The sequence below is a fragment of the Lepidothrix coronata genome, unplaced genomic scaffold (genome assembly GCF_001604755.1).
Source record: "Lepidothrix coronata isolate B3197 unplaced genomic scaffold, Lepidothrix_coronata-1.0 Scaffold155, whole genome shotgun sequence".
Lineage (NCBI taxonomy): Eukaryota > Metazoa > Chordata > Aves > Passeriformes > Pipridae > Lepidothrix > Lepidothrix coronata.
The window spans coordinates 2,190,040-2,211,429 of record NW_016690335.1 but is presented as its reverse complement, the minus strand read 5'-3'; the positions used below and the strand labels follow the sequence as shown (position 1 = coordinate 2,211,429).

The window sequence follows — 21,390 nt, the reverse complement described above, 5'->3', positions numbered from 1 at the left end:
ATATGGTAACAACAGGCTGGTACTGTAGAAACTGCAGCTGCAAAGGGTTAACAAAGACTGCACTCGCTGTACATGATCATGGAGCAGAGAGATCTACAGCCTGAATTGTGTGATCCCCCCGAGCGCACACGCACAGGTCCACCTTCACCCCTTCGTGTGCGCAGCGCCCACCTGTGCAGCCCCCCGGTCCCCAGCCCGGCTCCGCCAACGCCGCTTCGCGCGGGGATGCGACGCTCCTTCGCAGGGGGCTGTGGATGGAGATGCGGTTTCTGTAGCGATGGGGCCGGCTGCGGGGAGCCATTGGCTGCCGGCTTTGTGAATTTCATTCAGTTTGGTCCAATAGCGGGAGGAGAGCGCCTGGTACAGCCTGGACCTCTCCCCCCCTCCCCTCTCTCCTCTCCCCCCCCCCATCTCCCTCTCCCAGCTCGCCTTGCCTTGCAGATCAGTCTCTCCGCGGCTCGGTCTCTCTGCACAGGCAATCACAGCTCCTACTCGCAGACTCAACTCTCCCTCTCGCACTGATTGCAATGAATTTTCTGCCTGAATGTAGGTCGCTTACAACCGAGAACACGAGTTTCCTTCAAATCCAGTGTTGTTGTCTTTCTTGTTGTTATTTTTAATTTTTCCCCCCTTTCGTGGTCGTTGCATTCCTTTGGAGAAGCCAATCGCGTTGGATTCCAAAAAGGAGAGCAGGAACCGTGTGTGCATAATCCTGGCTGCATGATAGCCCGAGAGGATTTCCTGAAAGATTCTGGCTGTGTAAAAAAGACCCCTATGCTTCTGCAGCTATTCCAGTGTTAAGGTAGGAGTACTGGATTTGCAGTTTGAGTGTTCATTTTAATTTTTTTTTTCTGTTGCTTTTTCTACTCCCCCTTCTTTTTTTTTTTCGGGGAGGGTGGGAGAAAGAGGGAGAGGTGTTGCAGTTGGTACTCTGGCAAAGGGCGAGCAGTTTGCTGCAGTCGTCTGTGCTTTTACTTTCCCATCATGATAAAGCGATACTTTCTTTCTGACATTTCCACCATCATACGCGATCTCTTTGTCACATATCGATATTTATGCAAATTTATTTATTTTTTTACCCGCTTCGGTCTCGTCCCCTATATCCCCTTTGCACCATAATTTGTTTGGAGGCATTTTGCTGCAATCAGCTATTTGGAAAGGCTCTGGGGTTCTGTGTGAGATGTTTACAAAGTAGCTCTGCCTTACAGCCAAATAAACAGAAGAGTGTGGAGGAGAGGAGGAAAAAATATCTGCAGTATAGCAGAGAGAGAAAGAGCAAAGCCACAGTTTCCTGCAAGCGCGGAGAGGGGCAGGAGCGCTACCTCATGCTCTGTGTGCGCCTGTGGTTTTCAGGGAAACACAAAACCAACACGTAGGTTTTTGGTTAACCACTTTCTTCACCACCACCACAAGCACGAAAAAGCAAAAGGACGGGGACGGGCGGGGTGTGTGGGGGGGAGAGAACAAGGGAGGCGGCTGCTCAGAGAAAATCTTTGCTCTTCTTGGATTAAGCGGTTCACCCGCTTTCGCTTGAGCTGTTCCGTGGTGGGTTTTCCTTCTTCCCCTTTTCTTTTTTTTTTTTTTTTTTAATTTCCTTTTCCCCTTCTCCTTTCTTCTTTTTCATTCTTTCTTTCTTTGCTTTCCGGGCACGGGTAAAATGCCCGCTTTTGTGATGGGCATGGGCTTCCGCACGTGATGAGCGGGGACTGGCACTGGGGAGAGCCAGCGTGCGCGGAGCGGTGGCGGGGGGCGGGGGAAAAAGAAAAGAAGGGAAAAAAAAAAAAGACAAGCTCCACCGCCACCCGCCCCCACTCCCCCACTCCATCCCCAGCTCGGCAATAAATCGGCTTCTCTGCAAAGCTGGGGCTGGGGCGGGCGGCGTGGGGGCTGGCGGCGTGAGGAACCTCCGCGGCTGCTGCGCTTTGCCCTTTCCCAGGGTAAAGGCCGATGGCAGCCCCGCACCGCCCCGGGGAGCGGGGGCGGCCCCACCGCGGCTGCCGTTCCGTCCCCCCGCCCCCGCACACATCTCCGGGGAGGCAGCCGCTGCGGGAGGGTGCGGGACGAGGGCAGAGGGAGCGGTGCGGGGCAGGTGTCCCGCCGTCGTGCCTGAAGCAGGGCTAAGAATAGATGGCGGCGCGGCCGGGAAACTTGGCCGGTTCGGGCGCCCGGCGTGGGGGGAGCGAAGTTTGCGGGGGCCGCGGCGGCGGCAGGGGCGGGGCGCGGCCGCCAGGTGGCGGTGCGGGCCCTTCCAGCCGCTCCCGCCGCCTCCCGCGCCGCAGCGCCGCGCGCCCGCCGCGGGGCCGTCCCGCGCCCGCCGCGGGAGAGCGATGCTCCAGAGGGGAGCTGGGGGGGGAGTTGTCGGGATTGGGGCAGCGGGGAGAGCGAGGAGGTGGGAAAACTTGCGGGAGTGGAGGCGGAGAATCGGCCAGCGACAGAGCCCGTTGCGGAGGAGGCTCGGTCAGCCGGGAGGGACGGCGGCACCTGAGCTGCGGTACAGGGTGCCTGTGTCCAGCTGTCCGCGGCCACAGGCTTTGTGCAGGTACTACCTGTCGTAGGGATGGCTGAAACGCACAGATATGTTTAGTTGTTTTGTATCTACAAACAAACCAGCACCAAAAAAACCCCCAAAACCCCTCCCCCCCAAAAAACCCCCAAAGACCTCTTGAGCCGTGTTTGATAAGCGTTGAAAGCAAACAACGCTAAAATTCTAGTCTGATTTTTGGTTTTCAGTTGTTGATGTTGAGGGCGTTCATCCATGTGTTGCGAAGTAGGTGATTAGAAAACAATTCTTAATTGGAGGAATTTGCAAGCAGTTAGACCAAAATGGAAATCAGTGATCTTTTTCTCCTCTAAAAACAGAAGTGCAACTGCTAATATAGACATCTCATAAATGAAAGGGCAGTAGTCTACATTTTTTGGGACAAAAATTAGGTTTATTAATTATTAAATGTATAAATTCTCTGTTAGCACTAAAGAAATAAACTCTCACCCTAAGAAGTAATTATTTCCACTGGTTTTAATTCCTAGGTTAAAGCATGGTTTTGCTTTTTAAAAGCGAACTGATTTCATGTGTCAGAAGAACCCTGCGTTTTATTTTCATTTTACTTAAAAATATATATTGTGTATTCTGTCAATATCTTTGTAGGGTTCTATATAGGTAGCCCCTGTATAGATGTGCATTAAGGTACCTCTTACTGAGTAGAGAGTTGCATGCATTGTCTTATGAATCATATTCCAATGAATCATTAGTCTGAGAACATGAAAATGCCATAGTTTTTTGTTACTCAAAACAGCAGTGTTTATAGTTGTATGTAATTTTCTCAGAATAATAGAAAAAGAAATTTGATTTTGACCTCACTTATAAAATCTTGAAAGTATTATTCCTTTGTGTACAAATATATAGCTATTATTGCTTTTTCTCACTTTTATATTGATATGCCTGTGTATCGTATAGATCCAGTTGTTGGTGGTGTGTTGTGTGGAAGTGCAACCTATTAAGTTGTACCAGATACTAAAACTGAAATTCAGTTTGACATCCAAAACGTCTTGGTCCTCATGAGGACCAAGTTAATTCAAAGCTAATTTGAATCCTTTTTTTTCTTTTTTTTTTGAATTGAATTTACTGGCCCTTAGTTTTGGTCTGTACTGGAATACATTTATATAGGTAAGAAAATACATTTTCTTTCTTCTGCATTTCTGGAGGGAATGATCACTTACCCACTATTATTTTAAAATGCAGTGCATACATATGCATATATGTAGACTGTAAACTCAAAAGTTCCCAATTTTTTTTCTTGATCAGCAAAGCACAGTGATCAGTGTCATTTCTTTTAAAGCATCACAATGCAAGCAAACAAAACCAAGCCTCATAGCATGAATGAAATAGTCCAACTGGATTAAATTAGGACAAGTGATAAAACTGGTAAGTTTATTGGAGATTTCATGCTATCCTATATATTTTGTATTCTTACAAATGCTGTATCTCTTTAGCTGATCCTATGTTCTTGGGCAGATCATTCACCTGAAAATTTTTACTTTTGATGAAAATGTCAATCCGAATAGTATCCTTCAGCCGAAGGCCTGTCATGTAGAGATGAAAGCAAGAGGCAGAAAGAAAAACTGTTTAACTGAAGCTTTGTATTAAAGGTATCATATAGAAAAAAGAATTTGTGTGGCTTTTTTTTTTTTTTTTTTGTAACAAAAGAGTGATTCAAGCAACGTTTTTGTAACTGCTACATAGAGGTTTGCACATTTGTTTTTGACAGGTTCTCAATACAGCCTCCTCTTGGCCTTTCAAACACGCATGCTGCTGTTTGATGGCTGAATCACATAGTGTAAAGAACAGCTCCACCTGGGTAGGACAGGAATAAGCATCATGCTCTAACCAGCATATAATTTAGTCATTCTGTCGCTTGAAGACTTGTCATTTGGATTCAAGATCTCTTCTGCATGAGTAAATTGGTTAGTTGTGTGCGCTAGATTAAAGAAATTCTTTAAAGAAATAAAAAAATCTAATAAAACATAAACACAAACTGCACAAATCAGTGTAAGTATGTCATGTCCAGCTGCAGCTATCCTCTGTCACAGTTCAACTCAGGTGCTCTCAAGCAATGTTTGTAAAGCATTTATGCTGTGAGCCATTTCGATCCTCACACCTGACAGGGTTATGTACTCAACTCTGTCACCTTTTAATAGTTCTCCACTTCTCATTGTGTTTGTTTTAGTAGTCCCCAGATTGGATTTGAAAGAAAAATAAAAAAGCAACAATAAAAAAAACCCCAAACACAAAACAGAAAAACCACCTTGCTGTCTTGTGGAGGAAAAACAAGCTTTATTTACAATACTTTTGGAAAATTTTTAGCAATGAAATAGGGCAAAATGGTAATAAACTTTTCTCAACTTTTAAATGGATGAAAGGGTAGAGAAGAGAAAATTGAAAGATAGGATTTATGGACAGTTTGCAGTGGTTGAATTTAAAAGGTAGGAAATTATTCTGGAGATGCTACTGGCAAGTTCATCTCTCTTTAACCCATGTAAACTAATGGGGATGAATTTTGACATTAGAAATAAGCTGTATATGAGAAAAGGTTACTTTACGCATAGCTCGCATGAGGGTCTGACGAGAAGCAGCCCTTGTAGAACACTGACTTATCCTGTGAGATCTGCAGTGGGGCTTTACCAGTGTCATGGTTAATTCAAACCGAATGCATTACCACATGCTGGAACGATCCCTAGCTAGGAATGCTCAGATTTGTACTGTAATAATCTAAAAATAAATTGTAGTCACTGATGTCACAATGTATGATTCTTTCTTTCGTCTGTCTTCTGTGCTGAGCCCACACACTACTCAGTGTCAAAGGACGTATTTCACAAAGTGTATGCCACTGACTAGCTTCAGTAGAGGGTTGGTTAGGATTTTCCACGCTTGTCCATCTTCTGTTATTTATGTACTAACTGAGATTTGCAACTTGATGGGGAGGCTGAACTTTTCAAAAGAGGTAAGCTTTGAAAATGAATGGCGCTCTTACTAATTCTGCAGTGACTTATGATTTCATATATAAGATGAATATAAATACAAATTTGTATATACTTGTGTATGAATTTGTTTTTAAATAAAAATATTTTTTAGATGTATTTATGCAAATCATTAAGACTAAGCCACTTCACTATAGACGAAGTCATAATAGATGACAGATGACAGATGAAATAGCAGTGGCATGTTTTGATGTTAGCAAACTTCCATCCCGCAGTATTTTTCAGATTTGCATCTGTTGAACACAGTAGACAAAAATAGATAGCCTACTGCTTCTCCGTGTAGATGAGTTCAGAGGGAAGACCTTTCCTTTGTCCTCCAAGTGGAGGTAGTCATTGCCAATTAGAAGAGGTCTAGGACAGCCAGAAATGGAAGAGGACAATCATGAATAGGATTTGTGTCCCAAATTGTTAATTGAAGTGGTCTAATGGCTTGATTATTTTGAAAATGTCTGTTGCTGTAGTGTCCTGATGGGCTACAGGCCCAGTGCAGATCTGGAAGGAACAGATTTTCAATCTCTGTGTGTTGCTGTCAAGTTAATAGTCTTTCCAGAACTGACCAGCCATCTTGGTCAGTGCCATCATGTGGTGATTTCGTGATATTGTTGCCAGATGTATCTGGGTTAGTGATCAAGCTTCTTGATGTTTTAATATCAGTTTGGACCCTTAGTGAAAGGATACTCAGTTTAATGCCCACAAGTCTTTCCAAACACTCTTTTTAGAGAAATACTATAGAGAGGGCTCAAATAAATTAGTTATATTTTCTGTAATAGTGTGTCTTTTACAGTTTTGAACTCTGGAGGAAAGTAAGACTTGAATAACTCTTCTGTTTGGTGAGGTTTTTTGCTTCAAAACAGATTTTGCAATAATCACCTCCAAATATCTATTTGTTCTATTCCAATAAACAAATACTTCATTATATGTCACACTTTTGACTTCTGATATATAAAAGCCCAACTTCATATCTATCCAAATGTAATAAAACAGGGACAAAGCCGATAGCCTCTTTTGAAATAGAGAATTTGGAATGGAATCAGATTCTTACTGTTTATTTCTATACCTTCATTTTGTACTGACTTTTGTAGTACTGATTTTAGACCTAATTTTTAAGTTTTTTATAAATCTTATGCTTGAAAGTAGATATGCTGGACAGTTTTTCTTCTGTCAAATAAAATATTTTTGCAAACGCTGCACAGAACTCTGCAATTAAAAAGAGCAGGGAATTACTCAAAATTTATCAATAGTTTAATTACCAAGACACACATCTAAAAATTCTTTCTCTGAAAAGAAATAGCTTTTTTTATTCTCTCTTTTTCTTTATTTGCTTGCTTTACTCCAACAATCTATATCCCTTGTCCATGAAATACATCTTTTGAGCACTTGGTCCTATATGGAACCAATTCCTTGGAAATGGTATAAGAAATATTATGCTTTGAGATGATTCTTTGTTTTATGATCTACTGTAAATGTTTTCTAGATCTATCTTCTCAAATAAACAAAATTATTATTCATATAGGACACTACATAAACCATATGTTGTCTAATGTACAATACATTTTTACTTATTTTCTTATTGGATGTAGCATAAACCATTAATACTTGGGTAACAGGACCGAGGTAAACAGACCATTGACAGACTATTGTTGTGCAATCAGGTCTTCTTGGATTCAATGCAAAGATTCCTGTTAATTTCAAAAGGCTTTTGGTCAGATCCTATGAGGAAGTAGTATTTGGATAAAATTGTATGGAGTATTTGCATAGAGCTGACAATGTCATACACAGAGCTTAAAAGTCTCCTCCCAACTTCCCTTAAGTTCTATATGAGATTGCCTTCAAACCTGTATTTCATGGGATGTCTTAAGCAAAGAACGAAGAAAGACTACAGCAACAACTACAGGAAGCAGCTGGGGAGTTATTGCTGTATGAAATGTACCCTTCACCCAAACTTCAGTGCAGATGGTTTAATGAAGCACTTCAGGACAACATTCATTAGTCATAGTGTTCCTTCCCAGTCAGGTACATAGTCACTGATTTGTTTGCTGTAATCTCCCAAGCCGAATGTGTCTCTATCAGTGATGTAATTACTGTTATGTCTGCCTACTGCATTTTATATCATATGCATGAAAGTAAAGGTAAGTACTCAGTACACAATGGTGTGAGGGGAAGTAGAACTTTCTGCAAATTATGCACAGCTGGACAGATGAGCTGTGGTGCCTGAGGCTGTAAATTTGTATTAACACAGCCAGCAGTAGGTCTGCTGCTTGAATTAGAAATGTTCGGTGTGTAGTTTCTATATGTGCAGGTGGTGAATTTGGGGACAGATGATGTAGATCCAGTAGTTTTGACAGATTAAATAATAGCAGTTGGCATAACTGGAAATTAATCGTGGAGCTAGAGGAGATCTCCTTAGGGAAGAGCTAGCATATTAATTTCATGCTCATTGTCATAGTGTTTTGCTTTGGTTCAGCTGCACAAGTTATAGTGCAGGATAGGTGGACTTACTGCTTTGATCTAAATAATTTAACAGTTGTTAAGAAAATACATTACCTTGTTTAAACTTATATTTGTTATGTCTTTTTCTCAAGACCTTATGGGTAAAACTGTTTGAGTTAGAGTTTTTAAAGATAAATGCTTCATGTTTATTTTGGTTTGATATAATCTTTACATGTAGATGTTACAGATACAGTGCCTTAGTAATATGATAATGCAGGCCAGCTGGCACTTTTATTAAAGAAAAAAAAAAGCAAACTAGAAGAACCAGTAAGATTTTTATACTGTTGGATATGAAAGGGTTTCTGCATTGATTTATCTGCCCTGATCTGGTACAGAGGCGCGACATTACTGAAATTCAGGGGGTTAATGGTGCACTTAGCATGTGCCATTACTCTTACACGGAGTTGTTATAGTCATGGAGAGGCACGCAAGAACAAGGAAAAGTAGCTCTTCACTAGAAGAGCTGGTCCATCCTCTTTTGTGCTATTGTGTAGCAAATGTATATTAACCTTCTAATATTCAATTAACCTTGTATTTTCCTTTCCCTGTTGGCTTTGGAAATATGATATTCAAGTTAATTGTCCTCCTGCCCAAATCTGTTTTGTCTATAAAAGTTTTAACTTGAGAAAACTGACATTACAGCATGTAGTTAGGATCTTTAATTTTCTTTATTTCTTCTTTTTGCACAAAAAGGTTTTTTTTGTTTGCTTGTCTGTTTTTTCTTTTTCTGTAACTTTGTAATTTGTGTTAGCATCCCAGAGCCTATGAAATGTTTTCCATTCATGCCTTAATAAAGGTGTAATACTGGTCAATATGGTGACCATGGCTTCAATAGCTGAAGTAAAAACAGCATTATCTCGTGGGCAATTTGTATTAGCAGTTCTGTTATGCTAAATTTGAGTATCTTTTTGTGAAGGATTTCTTGTTCTGGCAATTCAAATTATATTAGCAATGTAGAAATTACATTAGTAATGCTGTAGAAAGGACAGGAGATGAGAGCAGTTGTAATAGTGGCAGTGTGTTGAATTCTCTTAGCTATTAGCTAGGTAAGATTGGAAAGCTAAATAAGTCTTGCATTTCGTATATGAGTTAATGATCACTGCATAATAACACTTCATAGAAATATCCTTCTCTAGTAGATTTCAGTTTTTGTTTGGCCCTGAAGGGTGACCATTTGGTTAGGCTTGATACTTCACTGCTTTCTGAAACCAGTTAGAGCTGTTTTATCAAAGAGGACCCAAAATGTGTAAAGTCGGAGAAGATATAGCGTGGAGCCTGAGATATCAATAAGGATGATGGAGAGATGGTCCAGTCTCATTTTGGAAAAGAAAATTAATGAGTTTCTTAACAGTAGTGATAGCATTTGTAAGACAACTTCTACCTCTGAAGGCCTGAAAGCTAAGCACTAAGCATATTTATGTCTAAGATGAGGAGACTGCATATTCTAGTTCTTACCTTTTGCTCTGTGCAAGATGAGGATGCTTCCTAAATGACCCAACCCCTCCCTCTCTTAGTGATCATCCCTAACTTGGTGGGGCATTTTCTTTCTCTTCTTGTTGCCTCAAGAGTCGCATCATAGTCAGTCTGCAGAAACACAACGAGTTGCAGACAGATGACCAGTTTCAAAGGAATGTTAACATAATTAACTTCCATAGAAAAAGAATATTATAACACACAGAGATAGTAGACATACAAGAGCATAGAGAGTGTAGAGGTAAGAGGACTGGCGGTTCAAATACTATATTCTGGAGAACTTATGGTAGCAGGATATGAGTCAAGGTGAATTTACAAGAGGAGGCGATGCTTTTGGGCATGAGGGTTTGGTTTAGTCTGAGGAGGTGCAATTTAGTAGAAGTTATGGGTCAAGGGAAAAGTATGATTCTTAGTATCATCATCACTCTGTAGGAATCTAGATTGTATGCTTTGAAATAAAGTCTGTTTTCTTCTGAATAATATTTTGAAATATTTTTGTCCAAATAAAGTATTTATTGAAGTAAAGCCATTGCTTTTTAAGGAAACCCTATCCAGTGGTATCATCACTGAATATATTTCTATTTAAGAACTCTTGTTTGTTTTTATACTGTTTTCCCTTCAAATCATAATGAATCATATTTTTTGTTTCATTTCAAATACATGGCTTTTTTGGGTGTTGGAGTTTTTGTTTACTTTTTTTTCCATTTTTATTGTTGTTTGTTTGTTTGTGTGCTTTTGTTTGTTTGTTTGTTTTCTCCACATGGCAAATTTTACTATTAATCTGCAGTTCTTTAGAGAAACTATTCTTGTAGAGAAGTGCATGTACAATGGGGAGAAATTTACCTGGGATTATATAAAGGCAGGCTTAACAAACTATGTGGGTTTTAATGGTTCTGTCATTGGTACATGGGGGGAGAGGGAAAGAAAATTAGAGTAAAATGGATCTTCATCCTACTCATATACATCACTCAAAAGATATTAATGTAATAGTTGATAAAGAGTGTGCAGTTGCCACTGTACCATTACTTCACATCTAAGTTATATTCCATAGTTTCAAAACTTTTCTCTGATCACTTTTTAAAGCAAAATAGAATTGGTTTACTCTGCTTAGCTCGAAATAGTAGATATTTGATAAGAAATAAAGCACCCAGAAGAAAACAATTTTTTCTCAGAAGATGCAGAGTACTAGCCTTTTATGTTCTTAATAAACAACCTTCCCCTATGTATATATAAATGGACATAATGCATACAACACCAATTTTAAGAGCAATTTTTCTTCACTTTCTGTGAGCTGCATATTTAAAAGATTATAAGCGTGACTAAGATCTCATTACTGGTTTTGCATTGGTTTATACCATTTTTTTCAGTGACACTGTGCCTAATAACTGAGTGTCTGGAAGCATTTAGAGCTTAAAAAAAAGATAGGTTCCAGGTTTTTCCCCCTCCTTTTGCAGCTAAAATCTCATCATTTAATGTATTAATTTGGCAGAGATCTCCTTTCAGCTAAGAAGAACTTGTTCTCTGTGGAGTAAATTGTTTACCTATCAGCTATATATGTTTGCCCTAGTGAATGTGAGTGAAATGGTCCATCACAAATTCATGTAACTGCATTAACCTTCTTGACACTGTCACTCTGAAAAGTTAAGACAAGGATAGAGGTGAATGACAGGAGGTGGTGAAAATGGGATTCTTAAACACGGCACACATTTTACTATGTGTAAATAGCTTAGAACTTAAATGATTTTTAGAGATAAATTTATATTTTAAGTTTATTTTTCCCCTTTAGATGATTCTTGCTATATAGGATTATATTTTATCAGAATTTAATATCAAGTGGAAATGTTTTTAGTTCCTAATCCATGGTAATTTCTAGTATTTGCTCAGACTATTTGTTTAGAGAGATAGAAGTTTCATGTACACAAGGAAGAAAAATGAAATGGAGGGAAAAAAACCTCAATTACAACATTATTACTTTACAGCAATTTCTTTTTCTGCTCTGACATGCACCGGGATTCATTATTTATAGTACATACTTTTTATGAATAAATAAGCACTGCGTTTTATGTAACAGGATATCTCAGCCCAGAACTATTTTTGTAGAGGAGATTGACAAAAAGTTTGGCTGAAGAATTCAATTTTTTTAGAACAATATTTTGCCTTTATTTTCAAAAACATAAACGTTATTCCACAAAAGAAAAAAAAAAAAAGAAAAAAGAGAATAGACTAGATGAAGATGAAGAAGCTAGACTTTGTCTAGACTGTTACATGCTTTCCAGACTCTTTCATATATCTTTGAAAATAGATTTTTTGGGGGAGGGAGGAGAAGAACAAAGGAATTAATTTATTTTTTGTTTCTTTCTTTTTCCTTTGTTCAGTTTTTATTGTCTAATGTTCTGTAGAAGGCAAAATGGTTTTCAGATATCTAGACTAAGAAAACTGCTAACCTGCAACACCACTCAATCCTGCTTCAGAAATGCACAAAACGACCACTTTGGGAAGGATGGGAGAAAGTGAAAATGTGAGCCTAGCCCAAGTACAGAACCAGGATATAGCTTCAACACTCAGACTAGGAAATGCTTCCAGGTTCTCTAATCTGGATCTAACTAAAGTCAAGCCAGTAGTCACTCTGGCCTATCCACCAAGATCATGAAGGTAGTAAGTTGGCAGAGTGTGATGACATGGCACATACAGGACAACTAGGGGATCAGGCATGTGGATGTAGTCTGCCTGGACTTCAATACTGTTTTTTGCATCATTTTCTTGGAGAAGCTGGCATCCCATGGCTTGGACAGGTGTGCTCTTCTCTGGATTAAGAACTGCCTGGATGACTAGGCACAGAGATTGGTGGTGAATGGAGTTACATCCAATTGTTAACCAGCCACAAGTGGTGTTCCCTAGGACTACTTGGGGCCAGTCCTATTTTGTATTTTTATTGATGATCTCCACAAGGGCATGGAGTGCACCCTCAGTCAGTTTGCAGAGGACAGCAGGTTTTGGGGAGTATTGATCTGCTGTAGGGTAGGAAGGCTCTGCAGAGGGATCTGGACAGGATTGGATTGGTGGTCTGAGATCAGCTGTATGAAGATGGATAAGGCCAAGTGTCGGGTCCTGCATTTGGGTCATAACACCCCCATGCAGCGCTACAGGCTTGGGAAAGACTGTGGCCCAGCAGAAAAGGAGCTGGGGGTACTGGTCGACAGCCAGCTGGACATGAGCCAGCAGTGTGCCCAGGTGACCAAAGAAGGCCAGTGGCATCCTGGCTTGCATCAGAAATAGTGTGGCCAGCAGGACCAGGGAAATGATTATCCCCCTGTACTCGGCATTGGTGAGGCCACACCTTGAATACTGTGTTCAGCTTTGTAGTCCTCTCACTGCAAGAAAGACACTGAGGTGCTGGGGCGAGTCCAGAGAAGGGCAATGAAGCTGGCAAAGGGTCTAGAGAGTAAGTCCTGTGAGGAGTAGCTGAGGAAGCTGGGGTTCTTTATCCTGGAGAGGAGGCTCAGTGGTGACCTTATTACTCTCTACAACTACCTGAAAGATTGTAGCAAGGTGGGGGTTGGCCTCTTCTCTCAGGCAGCGAATGGCAGGACAAGAGGACACAGCCTCAAGCTGCACCAGGAGAGGATCAGGTGGACATCAGGAAGAAGTGCTTAACTGAAGGGGTAGTTAAGCATTGTAATGGGCTGGAAGGAATTGGAATCCCAGGGAAGGGATGGATTTATCATCCCTAGAGCTGTTGAAGAAACAACTAGAATTGGCATGTAGTGCTATGCCTTAATTGACATGGTGATGTTTGGTCAAAGGTTGGACTCAATGATCTTGGACATCTTTTCCAATCTTAATGATTCTGTGATTTTATGATTCTAAGACTTCATTTCTTTTTTCCCTGGTATGGCAGCCTAGAGACATAGAAAAGAATTTTCATTCTAGGTTTTCATAAATATTTTTACACAAAGAGCATTGGTTGTTTAAATTATTGATGCTATAAGTCTTGATTGAAGCATGGTAATTTTTGCGTTCAAATGTTGCACATTGGTTATTAAAATTTATTATTGGACAATATTTGTTAAGTATTGAAATGTTTATTATTTCTTTTTTTGCTGTGTAATACATTTTGTGTTTCTCTATTGTAAACTAAACTCCACAAAACAAAAGGCCAGGAAAGCTGAAGCTGATGCAGAAGGATGGGCAAAAGAGTAGTAGTTGTAGTTTTTTCCACAGGTACCTGCCATACAAAACCTTTGGATTTTACAGTTGCAAGACTGTGATCATAACAACACAAGACCCAGAATTTGAGAACATCAGGGGAAGAAGAAAAATAATGTTATGGAGGCTCTGGAAAACACTGCCTCAACAGCTTAGGGGAAAACTTAAGGAGCTGTGAATTGCAGAGCCTTGGCATTAGTAAGGCTGAGATATTAGTATACTCAAGGCAAAACATGCCTTAAGAGCATTCATGAATGAAAAATTCCTATTAGATCACTTAAATTTAACATTAGAGATACAAAAATCAGGGTCATGTAGACATAACATAGAACTTTTCCCTAAATGCTTCTTTTTTTCTCAAAAAGAGAGAGTATAGGGAATTCCAAGGGTCTTTTTGTTTGTTTTTGGCTTGCTTGAGGTACAGATATAATATATCCGTAGAATACCTTTATTTTTAAACTATATACTGATATTTTAAGGCAAAACCCCAGAATTAACTTTATGTTTTGCTATAATTATATGAATAGAACCAGTACTTTTTTTGTACACTGTTTGAAACTACGAGGTGACTTTGTATCCCCTTATAACTTCAGTTATTTCATAATGGATGCTTTGGAAGGAAGGGTGTCCTCTCTTCCTAAGACTGCATCATTTATCAAACAGTAATTGCCATGGTACATTTAGATGCACTATGACTTTGTAAATCATCACGAGAATCGCCCAATATCTACATTACGCAGTGCCTCAAGGTATTCCAAAATACAAAATCTAGCCACAGGCATTAACAACACATACAGTTACTGCTGTCATATTTTGGTGCTGTTCCCAGAAATGCCACATTCAGAAGACTGTACTTTGAGGAATTATGCTGCATAATCAGATGGCCAAATCCATCAGAAGCTGAGGTACCACAACAGGGAGTACAGTGTTATCCTTGATCTTGGCTTTTGTAGTGGCAAACAGCAATGCCCACAAAATTTCTTGATCTGGTTACTGACTAATTCGGTCTTTCAAACTATTCCCAACACTGGCAGATTTTTTTCATCAGCTTTTTAAGCCTAGCCTCAGTTTTCTTTCCTCAGAGAGCTATGCATTGGAAGAATGCAAAAGTTTCTTAATAGCCCAAGTAACTACTTTAGACCATGAGATCAGTTATTCAGTGGCTGGATGTCTCAGATTAATTATTCTTAGAGGTTGGTTGATGCAAGCTGAAGAACCTGAGAAATTGTGACTCTCTTGATTCTGGACTGTTCTGATATAATAACTAGGAATGAATAAAAAAAGAACCACAAACCCCCTTCTTCATTTTACAATATGCCTAACTCATTAGTGGTTGATGAAAGATCCTTACAGGGCTGCTACTCTGTTTCCCACTGTGAACTGTATATGTATACAGCAAGGCCACGTTTAAATTTTTTTTTCAACTGCCTATTGCATATATTACACAGGAGAATGCATTTTATTTTTAGGTCCACGTATTTTAGATAATCAGTTCATACTCACATGTGCTGAGCTATATGACAAAAATTTCACGCTTCTTTTTTTCTACACCTGGTTGAGTGAAGATGACTTTGGTGTGAGGCACCAACAACCTCTGGATTTCAGTGATTTCCTTACTAGTAAATGAGTATCCCTCTCTCAAAGATGCCTCTATCAGATCAGCGAGGACTCTTATCTGTCTGCCAGTGCCCTTTACCTCCTATATCAGGTCTTTACACTACACTAGTTTAGCTCAGATGCCACTGAAAATCATAGTTCTGAATCTCTTGGAAATGCAGTCTGTTTTGGCTGTAGCTATGACAAAATGTAACAAAAATTAGTATTTGTTACTCATCCTTCAGTCTAGATGCTATCAGGTGCTGACCAGATTAACTGATGTCTAGTGCAGGTATTGAAGGTATATGCTGACTTCCTTGAGTCCCCTGTGGGTTGGTTCATCTTGCATACCAGAGATCTGCTTTTAAACTGTAGACAGGTGTGTGTGAACTAATTATTCTAGGCTCTCAGTGCAATTTATGGGAATAATTAAGAATTTTGGGATGAAATTGACTTTTTAAGGTTTTCTTCAGCATGAGATTAAGCACGTGTGATTAAGGAATAAATGAATTTGACCAGGTAAAACTTGATCTTGGTCAGTTTACATTGTTCCACAGGCTATATGCTATTGGCTTTCCTTTTGTTCTAAGGCCTCATCTAAGACACCCATGTTATTTATGAAGCAGAGGTCCCTTACAATTGCACTTTATTGTTATTTTTGTTTATATAAAGTTACAGGTCTCCTTTTAAGATATAGGACTTCTCTTTTTGTGGCCTACAGTTCTTGACGTTTGATCATTTGTATCATTTTCAAACACATTTTCTTCATGAAGCTGTGGGATTGTTGGATGTCTGGTGTGCTTGAATGCCATTGATAGTGTTGCCTAAAAGACTCAGGGAGAAAAAACTCCAGGGCAAATTAAGTGGGAGGTAAGAAAAGGGAAGGTTTTAATGAAGCCTCTCAGGCTCTGGGAATACAAACCATGCGCATGCCCCCGACCCAGGTGTTACAATTTTTATAATGATGTCCATCCAATCCTTGTTCGTCCACCCTCTGGCCTTTGCCCCATTCCGCCCCCTGCCCCTCAGGAATTGAGTCTGGGGGAATTTTGGGACCCCCTCTTCCTCACCTTCATCTTCTTTGGAGCACGTACAGTCCTTGGAGGCTTTCCAAAGTTCTGAGTTTGAGGGTTGCTTTGCCTCGGTGATATCTTCTTGTCCAGGCCAGGGTGCAGATGTTCTTAGAATGAAGGCCTACCTTGAAAAAGAGACTAAATACACTACTGGAATTTAGGAGGAATTGATATGGAATGGGGTAATAGGGTTGGGTATGTGTAAACTACTGTGCTAAGGGTAAGGGATATAATACAGTTACTTCTAAAATCTACAAAAATTAAAAAATCAAAAAACTCTACGGTAACAATAGTCCAGTATCTAGCCTTAATTTGAGGTTATTGTACATATCAGAAGTTTTAATCATCAGACTGTAGTCCTTTTTGAACTTCAGCACGCTAGCAGGTTTCTCATAGTTTGTTGTGGGTTATCGGTGTCAAGAAATTTCATTCTTCTATGCAACATAGTCATTCAGTGATTTTAGTCATATGTAAAAAATAGAAACTACCCAGTTACGATGTATGCAGATCATGATGTATGAAAGAAAGAATTTTATATGCTGGTTACCTCCAAGTACATTCATATGAGACATCCTTTTGAAAAATGTGTGGAGGAGTTTTATAGGATTTTCAATTATTCTGAATTTAAAAGGGGTGAAAAAAATATAATTGGCATAGCATCAATTTGAAATAATTATAACAGATATGTTTTACTGTGACTGAGTTTAAGGACTCAGACTATCATCTCTTATTCCTTTGCAAGTTTTGCTAAGCAGAAAAACAGTTGAGATGTGGCTGAATTTCTTGGGGTTGGCAAAATGCAATGTAGAATAGTTAGAGGACTGAGTTCACAATATAATCACTGAAAATTTCATAAATATTTCAGAAAGAAAATCTCTGTGAGTTGCCTGTTTAAATGTATTTAACTCAAGACATAAAATTTAAACTCCCAAATGCAGCAATAAAAACATCAGTTTTCACTTCTAGCTAATATTGAACATTCTAAACCCCTACTCTTTTTGACATTATCAATTAATTGCGATATAAAAATTTGGAAGCAGAAGACTAGTTTTATTATTTATAATGATAGGTGAGCACTCCAATTAATGACAAATAATTCTATTTCAAAATTTTACTGAAGAGTACCAAAGAAGGGAATAGACTTCATCAGCAGCTGTTTATATGTCTCACAGAAAAAGGACTAAAGGATTAGATGTAGATGAATAATTGAGACTCATGTTTAAAAATATTTTTCAAATAAAAAAAATTCAAAGTTCTGAAAAAATATCATTTGTGCAAATATATATATATGTACATGAATTTTTCAGCTCATTTAAATGTTTGGTGGGTTTTATTGTCAAACAAAACATTGCATGCATCCACTTGATAATCTTGAATGGCTTTTATATGTATAGCTTTTTAGCTTTTTTTTTTCAGGAGTGATTTAAAAAACCCCACAAATGCAAACTCAAATTCTTAAAAAGAAAAACAAGACCATCTGGAGTGGTTCTTTTACTGTGAGCAACTGTCACTTGAATACCAGCTATGGAAGGTTTGTTTTTGTGAGGGCATACACTGCAGTTGGATCCTTGAGTGAAACAGTAGCATTTTTTTGTGCGCTGATAATAAGATAGGGATAATCTCTGTTCACATCTTTGGAAGTGATTATATGGCAAGAATCTAATTCAAAAGCCTATGAGCTATGTTTTCTACACAGAGAATTTTTTCTTGGTATCTCAAGTTAATTTTTATCTTCTGAGAATAAAAAAATTTAAAGCCCTCCCTTAAATAATGCAAAGTTAAGAACTCTATTTAAAAACTCTTGTAAGACTTAAGAGCTGTATTTAAAAACAACAGCAAAAACAATAAACATTTGCCCTGATGTTCTGTTGTTTATTGAGGAGATCTAGTAATTGAATTTTTAACTTAAACCAGATAATGGTACAACAAAGGCATTTATCACTTAACCATCTATGAGTCTCAATTGCATCTTAGACATGTGAAGGGGAAAAAAAAGAATGAAAAAGAACTGTAAACTGCAGTGCTTTTAAGTGTTTGTAATATAGATTATGTATTAGTGGAAGATTTAGTTTATTTGTAGAAATTTCAAATTGTTACTTTCATGCAGAATATTTTTGTTAGCATACTTACCTATGTTGGGAAAAATTTATACAGATAGGGAATTACTTTTTGAAAAATAACAACATTTGGAGTTCTTCGAGCTTGAGAAAGACAAGGATTTTATGGCTGCAGAGATTTGTCACCAGAGAGGTCTTTTGAACCAGCAGTTTTTCAAAACTTTTGAAAATCGGGCTGCAATCAAGCTTACACTTTATCATTATCCTCCGTATTAATATTGACCACACGTGCCTGTTTCAGAAGTCTGTATATAGTCAGATGTGTATTTCTACAAATATTTTGCAGCACCATGGAAACAATTCTAAGTTACTGGACTGAGTACACACATCCTCACAGTGACATGACAGTGCTGTTCAGCTCTCCACATAGTGGGTGCTCTGCTGAGGCAGAAAGTACTCTGACATTCAGCTTCTGGGACCCGAACTGTGGTCTTTGAAGAGCACTACAATGCAGTTTTGTACCACTTTGGTCAGCGTTAGCTTTGTTTCTCTGTATAACTCAGGGTATATCATCAATTCTTAGAGTTTTTTGAGGTAAAATTTGTCTTGTGGCTTGCAAAGTGGCAGCAGTTTTGCTTTTCTGAAAGAGACTTCTAAAATCTTTTTCCTTTTAATGCTCTACACAACCATGCTCCTGGGTATGATTTATAATTTCCCAGTAGCAGCTACCAGCTACCTGTCACAATTTCATTCTAAAATTATGTGTCCAATAGACTACAGTCAAGTATGAGACAGCAAATATGAGACATGGATATGTGGACTGACTTCTGCAGTTTACTGATCTCATGAGAACTTTAATTCACTTCAAAGGGCTCTGGATCAATCCTGTAGTTTCTGCTCAAAGCAACTGTAGACTTTCTTCAATTTTTGGAAGTGAAATACTAAAAGGCCAACATATTTGTAGCTGATTCACTCATGAATATCTTTACTCTTCCAAGGAACAGCAGGACAGAGAAAAGCAATTGGCTTCTCAACCAGATAAATGGAAAGAGAGTGGAGATATTGGACTCATGGCACTCATAAATTCGTTTTTGTTATGACCTGTAATCAACAGCATATGATATAACCTATTGCTATTGCAGGCAGGAGATCTAAAGATGACTGACAACCTAGAGCAAGCAAGGTCTAGCCGAAAACAGAATGTTCTAAATGCAGAACAATAGCTTTATATATAGCACTACAGTGAGAGAAAACTTTTCATTTCTGCTTCTGATGGGAGACAAGAGAGGATTTATTTGACTTTCAGAAAGCTTTAGAATCTTCAGCAAATATTCCAAGACACTGGAAACATTTTAGGCAACTTACTCAGTTCATGCAATGGAGTTTAAATAAATTTACCAACATATTGATTTCCTGCCCTGGGGAAATGTAAGGGCTTTTATTATCACTGTGTTTTTTATTTGCTTGTTCAATTAATTATTCTACACTATCCAATGCTAATTTTGGAGAGTCCTAAATCTAATAGATCCAGTTAGTACATGGAGTGGTTGATTAGCTGATGATTGAGATAATCCATTGCCAAGGGTTAATGCTTCTCTTGTGGGTGTTCCAGGGATCTATCATCACTCTTAACCTTTATCTAACGTTTGCTCCATGGTTCATTCAGCACCACTGATTAAGCTGTAATTTAACTTCCTGCATTTGACTCAAGTCTTAGTAGAAGCATTAAAAAAAATGCATTTATCGCACACATATCTTTTGAATGTGTTAAACTCAATCAAAAGGATTTAGGTCCACATTCTCACCTGTAATATGTGGTTTGACTTTGTTTTTCTGTTATTTTTTTCCTATGGTCTTCACAGAATATTTTAAGTTGCAGGAAAAGAAAAGGAAACCAAAACTCATACAAGGCCAAGTACACTTACCACACTTTCAGCGAAACATCTTAAGTCGAATTTCAAGACTCAATATGGCCTGTTGCCACTTGAGCTATAGGACTTCACACTGTTTAGCTGACAGTAGAATAATCTGGTAGTGAAGAGGGAGGTTGTGCTGCAAGTGACAAGTCCCAGTTTTAGAGGTAACTTAGTTTAGTTTTCTGTCGAAAAAAATCCATCTCAACTTGCTGCTGCCTCTTTTGCTTCTAGAGATCAGGGAATGGGGTTGGTCATGAGGTTCCTGTCAAGACAGGATCCCTGCTCTTTTACTCGCCTCATGCACTCCCAACTAATAGTGACGCTGGTAGTAACTACCATCACTGCTGTATGTCACACTTTGCCTCTTTAAAAGGATGCACATTTTAAAATATTTGCTTTTTTAACATACTATGATTTTGGTAAACTGCCAAAACTTTCCTGAAAACAGCGAGAGAATGGAAAATTGATAGTTTCAATGGCAGCCCACATAAACCAGGATGGAATTAAATTAGAGGAAGAAAGGTTTCCTGCAAAAGACTTTTCTTCTCATTGAATTTGAGGGAAGACAAATTGGAGCCTTAGATATAAATTATCTGCAATTTTTTTGTTGTTGCTCGTTGTTACCAAAGTAAATTCTGGCTGTATTTAGACTGCAAACTGGGGTAGGAATTGAAACATTTGGGTCAGACTGGGCTATAGACAGGTTGAGACATGATCTAGAACAGCTGTGTAGTTACTTCTCTCTTCCCACTTACTCCTACTTACAGTTATTTTATCTGTTGAAAGGAAACCTCACATACACAAAAAGAAAGGGAATTATGTTTTTACCAGGAGGCCTTGTTATGTAAACAACTGTGGGAATGAGGCCTAGGGGAAGGCAATAGAGATAGAGCCATTAAGCTCCAAGATTTGAGGCACTCTCATAAACTTCATGTGAAACAGAGTCTTGTATCAAATGTGCTTGTGTTTGCTCACAAGGCTGTGGTTGCCAGATAGAGACTTAAGTGTTTTTCTCGACAGGGAGGCTAAAATAGGTGTAAGGGT

General features: G+C 38.9%; 1 protein-coding gene across 3 annotated transcripts in view; it reads left to right on the top strand.

Moving 5' to 3' along the window:
• Positions 1-408: 408 nt before the first annotated feature.
• NLGN4X (neuroligin 4, X-linked) overlaps positions 409-21,390 on the top strand; it is a 179,269-nt gene continuing 158,287 nt past the window's right edge. For 2 of the 3 annotated variants that reach the window (XM_017828972.1, XM_017828973.1), the window contains exon 1: positions 409-802. The gene's annotated coding sequence lies outside the window, so the exon portion shown is untranslated. Of the gene's footprint in view, positions 803-5,393; positions 5,499-21,390 lie in introns of those variants that run through there. The other variant, XM_017828971.1, reaches the window with a different exon arrangement.